Genomic DNA, 7,898 nt, shown 5'->3' on the forward strand with positions numbered 1-7,898 from the left:
CTGCTGCTTTGAGGGGCACAGCCCCACACCACTCCCTTCACTGCACCCTCGTGCACAGGAGGCGTGTTGCCGAGGCAGTGGGGTGGGGGCAGGGGAAGAGGGGCAAGCAGATCTCCGCATGGCCCCACTGTCCCCAACTGCACCGGGTCGTGCCCGCCGGGCTCCAGAGGCCACGGAAGCAGGGCATCAGCTTGAGCGCAGCCTGCGCTTGCCCTGTATACAGCTATGGGAGGCATGGTCCCCCCCTCCCACCCAGGAGTGCATGCAGTGGCAAGGAGCCAGCCCACCCAAGTCCGCAGCAGGGGAAGTGGGGGCAGGCATCAGGGATTTTTTAGCAGAGAATTTGGCATTTTTTATCAGGGAAAACCAGGATCCATGATGATCAGCCTCACAATACAATCATGAGATTTGGCATCACCAAAGGTAAGAGGGGGACGTTCCTGTCTGCGTCCTCATGCTCTGCTGAAAGATCTCAACAAGTCGTAATTGCCACTTCATGTGACCCACCCTATAGCTTAAAATAGAAAAAAATCTTTACTTTCAAATTATACATTGAGCTTAAACTGTTAAGAAGTCACTTATTTCCTTCTTGGTCAAAACGATTAAAGTTTGAGACTCCAGCAGTCATGGAAGGCTATTACAAAATCAAAGCTAGTCAATTAAAATTACATGTCAGGTAAAATAAAAACCCACAAAACAAAACTGGTTAGTCTTTAATCAATTCTGTTTTGGTCCTGGGCCAATTCTTAGCAAAGGCATCCACTAAACCTATTCTAAAGTAGCAAAGGAGTTGGATGACAGTCTAAACACTGGTGAACATCTGTGTTTAAGGTACCAAATTTAATGAGCACTTTAGCTCTAGATCGGGGTATCAGACTTGCCTCATGGCCTGGGCTGGATCCAAACCATGGGAACGAGCCAGCAATGGCGTGAGGTAGATGATGAATATGGCCCCAGCGTGGAGCATACTGGAGCAGCAGAGATACAGCAGGCAAATGAGGGGTGGTGGCAAAAGCTCAAATGGCCACAGCATGACTGGAGTTATGTCACCTCTTGCTCACCCTGCCACAAATCGCCGTCTCCACAGGGGCCCAAGTGCCCACAGTCCATGGTAGGCTGCTGTCCCCCAACCACAGTCTCTGACTCCCACTTGCCTGGCAGTAGCCCAGTGGGCTAGAGAGAACAGCTTTGTGGGCTGGATCTGGCCAACAGGCCATGTATGACACCCCTACTCTAGAGCTATACTACAAATTTTGAGGCTACACAATTTTTCTTGGTTTTCCAAGAGGGGCTGAAAACTAAATTTATAATTGAAAACTAGTTGCAAATATTGCCTTCACTTCTAATACAAATGAGGGGACATACCTAGAGAGCTCTGAAAAAGTAGATTAGCCAACTGAAAGGATTTTGTCGCTATGGCAGACAAGGTTCTTTGGGTAAATCCGATACTTTATTAGACCAACTCAAATAGTTGGAAAAATTCGTCTTAGCAAGCTTTCGGGCACAAACACCCTTTGTCAGGCTGAGGAAGTACTTGCAGATGGGCTGTGCTCTTCCTGGATGGAGCGGAAAAGCAGCCAAAGGCCAGTGCGTTGTTGCTATGGAAATTCTTAAGTTCACAAGTTGAATCTTGTCTCTCTTTCTAAACCATTGGACAAAGCTATATTTATTTTGTGCTGAATGCTCTCAAATGTACCCACCTGTGAAAACATGTCAACACACCAGTTCCATACCCTCTCTCAAAGATCGAGCAATTGAACACTTATTAGTAATTTAAAGCCACCCGAGAGAGGCAAGAGTAAGTCCAACACCCATGCTGCACGTTCATGCTGATTTCTCTCCTAGCCTGCAGCTTTAATTCTGTTGCTGATATTACCCACTGAGGAAAGCACTTTAATAAGAGGCTTCCTTTTTTTAAGTCTGTTACCTGGAAATACTGGGCTTGCTGCTGTTTCATAAGCAACTTTACTGGGAAATACTTCTTCAACAGCACATTGATAGTCACAAAAAGCCACTATCCAGTGTGCTAACTGGCCTCTGCGACAGCCACGTTCACCTTTAACAAGATGTCAGGACAGTAATTTGTGACAATGAAGATTCAACTTAATTTGGTTTATCATAAAGAAAAAAGTCATCAACACAAGAATTTTTCTCAGAATCAGTTACTCAGAGAACAGCCTCTTTAAAACAAATTCCTTAGCTCTGAATCTTCCTCTTACCAGAATCTCAGTTAGGATCCTCACATGAATCACCTGCTCAGTAACTGCCTTTTTAGCCAAATATTTTTTAATGTCTCCAAAATATTTTAACTGAATAATGTGGTCCCGTAATCTGAGTGAGATCACCCCAACCACGTCAATGCCTTTTTTGGCATTAATTTTGGTAGCATGAACTGGAAAGCATGCTGCTTGACAAAAATCAACCCTAAATTTGGATCTTCACTGCAACAGCTGAAGATGCTCATAGGAGGATCCAGGATCATGGAAAGAAGAGGCGTGGCCTCAGCGATCTCACTGCACGTGCACCACAGCCAAAGGCAGGGTGGCCACAACCCCTTGCCACCATCCTAGATGCCAGTAAGCTCTCTGACCTCATGGCACATCACTGCAGCTCCCGTCTGAACTTCACATGTACCACAAGCTCTAAATTCACCAGCTGGTTGGCACAAGCTCTGGCCAGAGCCCAGAGGGTAACTGCTGTTGCTTGCTCTTCTATTCCCCCACTGCTGAATTCAGCAAACAGGGGGAGAGGGAAAAGCAAAAGGAAAGGAGGGCGGACAGTGGTTGTGCTTTCCCCCTGGCTCCAGAGCTGTGTAAAAGCAGAGCTCTGGCCAGAGCCTGCACTAATCAGCTGATGAGCTCAGAGGTAATTAGACATGCAGACCTCTGGCAGGAGCTCACTGCACATGCAGCACACAGCCAAAGAGAGGGGGCAACTGTACTACCATGCCCCGCATCTGCTCCTGATGATGCCTCACCTCTAAAATAGCAAGAAAAAAAATAGCAAGATCTGCATACTCTGCCCTGCTCCATTTATTCCAGCTTCTGCAGGGAAAACGCAGCTTTTCCGACACACAACATACAAACACAATCTTACTCTAGACACTGTTCTAAACAAAATGATGTCTCCTGGCAAATGTGAACTATATGGTTATCAATTAATGTAACAGGAAGAACGAGGGTAAAATGCACATATAAAATAGTACCCAACATGCCTGACAACCAAAGCTGTCAGCTGGAAAATGTCAGCTCTTTACTGTCACTTGTTTTTTTGTTTGGACTTTTGAAAAAACTCATTTGTAGTCAAGATGATGCTATTTTTCTCTTCCTGTGTGTTACTACCAAAGACCTCCTCCTCTACCCTCTTACTCTAAGTTACTGTTTTTAGGGAAAAGAGGCCTCTAATAGTATAAATGTATAAACATATAAGTATGAGGAATTACTCAGCTGTAGAGTTGTAAACTGTTTAAGTCTACACAAATTTAGTTAATGATTTGGAATGTTAAAAAGACATTATACTTGGGTCATCTCTAGAGATACTATCAAGCCAAAATGACAAAAGTTACATAAAACTGAAAGCTTTGTTAAAAACAAAAAGACACAAATATGTAAACATAAATATTTCCATTAAGGAGAAGCATGCTCTTTTGTGTTTAAGTGCCCTTTCACAAGCCAAACTAAATACTGTACATATGCATCTATAAGGAAATTTGTAAACATCTTTCCCATCTCAATTTTAATTATATTAGAGGATTAACAGTAAGTTAGAGAAGGACAATTTTTAAAATGTTGTATTACTTAACCTGACTGTCCCTGCAAGTGTCATTTTTACACAAATGTAATTACATTTTTCTTCCAAATAGGATATGAATTAGACCCTACAATCAATGGTAATTTGTCTCAAATGTTTGGGTAAACCATTTGTGGCTTGCAAACAGACACAACCTTTAATTCTTCAAAAAAATCAGATATATGAAATTAGGCTGGATGAAATTACAAGCACTGCACAAAATCTATTACAGAACATAAGCAAGCTGTTCAGTAAAACCTCTCAGCAGTAGAAAGAACTGGACATTACAAGATGTGGAAACAGCACTTCACTGTCTACACTAGGTCAACTAAACTGAATAAGCATAGAAAGATTCATTTAAAACCTTCTCTCGCAAGCCCTTGATCAAGAGGCTACAGGTAAAAATGATCAAAAAGGTACATTAGTAATTAGCCAATGGGAAGGATTGGGCTAAAACAGAGGCTGGCAATTATTTTGGCTGGAAGGCTGCTTAATGAGTTTTGGTGAGCTGTTGAGGACTGCATGGATAGCTTCACCCCTTGACAGTTGCTCTGTCCCCTGGTCACCAAATTGGGACCAGAAGTCCCACCCTTAACCCCCGACCTTTGCTACTGGAAGTCCTTACCCTTGACCCCTGAAAATACTCCTTTTTGGAGGGGAGGGCTGCCATCTTGGAACCAGAAAAAAACAAAATCATACACTAAAAATTAACCACCTACTATAACATATTTTAATTTTATGACAAAAGATATTTGTCATGATTTGTGTGTGTGTAGAGGGTATTGCATAATAACCTAGAAATAAAGTCTTACTCTTGTATATTGTGTGTGGGGGTGTGTGGCTGTGTGTGTAGGGGGAGGCATAGGACATGTTGGGAGGGTGTATATGGGAGGGGGGTGTGGGGGCAGGGTGTCGAGTATGGGGGAAGCTAGGGGGCATGGGGACCCTCCACACACTCCTCCACATGGCGTGCAGCTCCTGCTGCCGGGTGCAGCAGCAGGCAGGGGTGCAGGTGCTGGAGCCCAGCAGTGTGCAACTCCAGCCAGCACTGCAAGTGGGGGCAAGTGCAGTTTGCCTGGCCCACCTCTATCGTGAGGGCTCCACGCAGCATGCCCGCAGCTCCCACATTTGGGCGGCATTGGGAGAAGCCCTGTGCTGGAGCCAGCTGCCTTCCCTGCCCCCTGCCGTGCAGGTCCTGGGACTCTGTGGGGAAGCAGGGGCCGGGGCTCCCCTCCACTTCCAGTGGAGTCCTGGGACCTGTGCAGCAGGGGGCAGGGAAGACAGCCAGCTCCAGCATGGGGCTTCTCCAGGTGCCACGTGAATGCAGGAGCTGTAGGCATGCCACATGAAGCCCCAGTGATAGAGGCGGGCCAGGCAAGCTGTGCTCCTCGACCCCACATACAGCACTGGCGGAAGTTACAGATCACTGGGTACCAGCGCCTGGGTGGAGCCCCAAACACCCCTGCCTACTGCTGCTGCCAGCAGAGGGGGCTGTGTAATATGTGGGGGTGTGTGTGGGGGGTCCCCACACTGCCCTACAGTCCCTCACACCCACACCCTGCCCAGCTATGCTCCATGCTCCCACTGCCTCCCTGGGTGCAGGTTCTGCACTGCCACTGGCCCCAGCCCCATGCTTTGTGCTTCTGCCCAGCTGCAGCTCCCCCCGCCACTTCCCTACCCGCTACTCCAAGGAAGCCAAGCAGGTCCCCCAGGGGCAGCAGCAGCCCTGCCTGGAAGCTGCTGCTGGCTGGGCTGGGTCCTTCTGCCCATGAGGGTGGGAGCGTGGCGCAACAGGATATATTGGGAGGGGGGTGAATATATGGGCACCTTGCTCCCACCCTTGTGGGCAGAAGGGCTGGGCAGGGTATAATTTGTTGGTGGGTATTTTGACTGCCCCTGGGCTAAAACATCAGGAATGCAGCTTGCATTAGTGATTCTCAACCTTTTTAGACTCAAGGTACCCCTTGGAAAATGGCAACTCTTAGCTGTCACTTCTTTTTTTTTTGACTATGGAAAAAAATAATACAGCATTTCTTCTTTTGCAAATAACTCATAGAGCCCTTAACAGCTTAGAAAATTTTTGACACTATGGATTCCTATTTGAAATCTCTGCATTTATCTCTGTGAATCATACGCAAGTATTTGCATACCTAATAGTGCTAATATTATGTGGCACTCCTAGAAGGATCTCACAGCAACCTGCATCCTGGTTGAGATTAGGCCAAATCTACTATATGCACAAAACAGTTAGAAGTGTCACTTACTAGAAGGATGACCAAACCCATAGAAGTATTAATAAAACCTTAATCACCTAAACTCCCCTCAATAGTCTATACAAGTGATTCACCAAATCAGTCAGGAGCTTACAATTAGACACAACTATTATAGTCAGAATGAGACTGGAAGGGTAAGTTGTAAAATGGTCACATGCCTACAGCTGAAACCATCTCAATCATTTCCATGTCTTAAAAATCAGAAGTACCCAACCTTTTCACCTTGCAGGCCAGATGGGTGGTGCATATCCAGCTTCAGGGTGGATCCAGCTAATGGGCCTGATCCATTGTGCAGAGTGGGCACTGTCAGGTCCACATAGCTACAGGTTGGGCCCCACTGGCTGTGCAAGGCTTGGAAATTTGGCAGCAAGAGAGGTGTGGAAGTATTAGCCGTTACTGCTCCACTGCTGCCAAATTTCCTAACTCATGGGGAACACCATGGGCAAGATACCATGACTCTGTGGGCCAAATTTGGCCTGCAGGCCAGGGGTTGAGCACCCCTGCTATAAATGATTCTCTGTTCTCTTTGGGCAGTTTCTCTTTCTTTGTTTTTTTTCAATAAATTCCTCACTGTATCTTGGGAGAGAGTTATGTTCTCTGTTTTGCCAAAGTCAGAAAATCCAAACAGATCTGGCACTTTTGCAGAATAGGCACTGGAGTCACAAGATAGCACAATCTAAATCACAAAACACTATTAAATTAAAATTTAAAAATCCATTTTGCTTCTTTAAAACGAAATCATTATATATGTATTTTAATCGCTTTTGAAGTACATCAATTGGTGTTAATTGATGAGATTAAATGACATCAGTGCAAATTACTCTTAAAAAAGGAAGAGAACCTGGAAGAGTTGCATTACACCAGCTTGAAAGTTGTGCATTGTAAAGATTGTAAAGATAGGTAGGAACCTTCAATTTTCTTCCTCCATATAATGACACAAACTTTGCCAGTCTATCTACTATCAGAAGACATAAGTAACTCTGTAAGACTGCAACCAGCAACTAACTGTATGAAATTCATCAAAAAATGAAAACTCTGAAATGCAAAATATTTCAGAGGTACAGTTCCAATTTTTACATGATTTGACTCTAAATAAGAAAACAGTATCAGCATTGTGTGGTCAGGAATCTTTCTGCACACTCCATAAAGTACTGAATCTTTCTGAAATAAAGCAGAAAAGAAAGACTTGCCAATTCCTCCTCCTGAACTGAGGTGTCGGCCTTCACTAGATACTAACTGAAACTGCTACATGCACCCCTGCTAGGGGGCAAAGGGGACCCATGCCTCCTAGATCTGTGCGAAGGGTGGGGCAGGCTACCCCAAGCTCTGCGCTGCCCACATTCTCTGCACACAACTCCATACCACTGCCCCCGCTGCAGCCACACAGGCAGGGGATGCGTCACAAGGGCAGCAGGGAGCTTTCCTGTGTAGCCCTGATGTTCTTTGCAGCGCTGGGTCACACACGCTGGGCTGTGGAGGCCCTGGGGAAGGACAGCAGGGTGGAAGCCTGAGCCTGAAGCAGGCAGCACACAGCCCCTGCCTCGCACAGATCTGGGTGGCACAGGTCTCCCTGCCCCCCAGGAGTGTGCACCATGGCAGGGTGGCAGGTAGCAGTCCCACCCCCACAGCAGGTGGGGAGGGGGTGGGGGGCAGGAGCCAGGCTTCACTCTGTTGCAGCAGCTGTGGACCTGGGTCCCTGGCCCCATAGCCCCAGCAGCTGGGGGCCCCCTCTGGCACAGCTGGGGGAGTAGAGGCTCTGGGTGGAGAGTGAGGGGCAGGAGCAGGGCTGGGGGGTTGTGGGGGGGGCGAGGTGCTGCCCCCCCCACCTCCATTCCC

At 46.7% G+C, this 7,898-nt stretch overlaps 1 protein-coding gene across 1 annotated transcript in view; it reads right to left on the bottom strand.

Moving 5' to 3' along the window:
• RMDN3 (regulator of microtubule dynamics 3) overlaps positions 1–7,898 on the bottom strand; it is a 104,597-nt gene that overhangs the window by 77,350 nt on the left and 19,349 nt on the right. The gene's annotated exons all lie outside the window — the stretch shown is intronic.

Source organism: Gavialis gangeticus, unplaced genomic scaffold, assembly GCF_001723915.1.
Source record: "Gavialis gangeticus isolate Ggan-Ray unplaced genomic scaffold, GavGan_comp1, whole genome shotgun sequence".
NCBI classification, from domain to species: domain Eukaryota; kingdom Metazoa; phylum Chordata; order Crocodylia; family Gavialidae; genus Gavialis; species Gavialis gangeticus.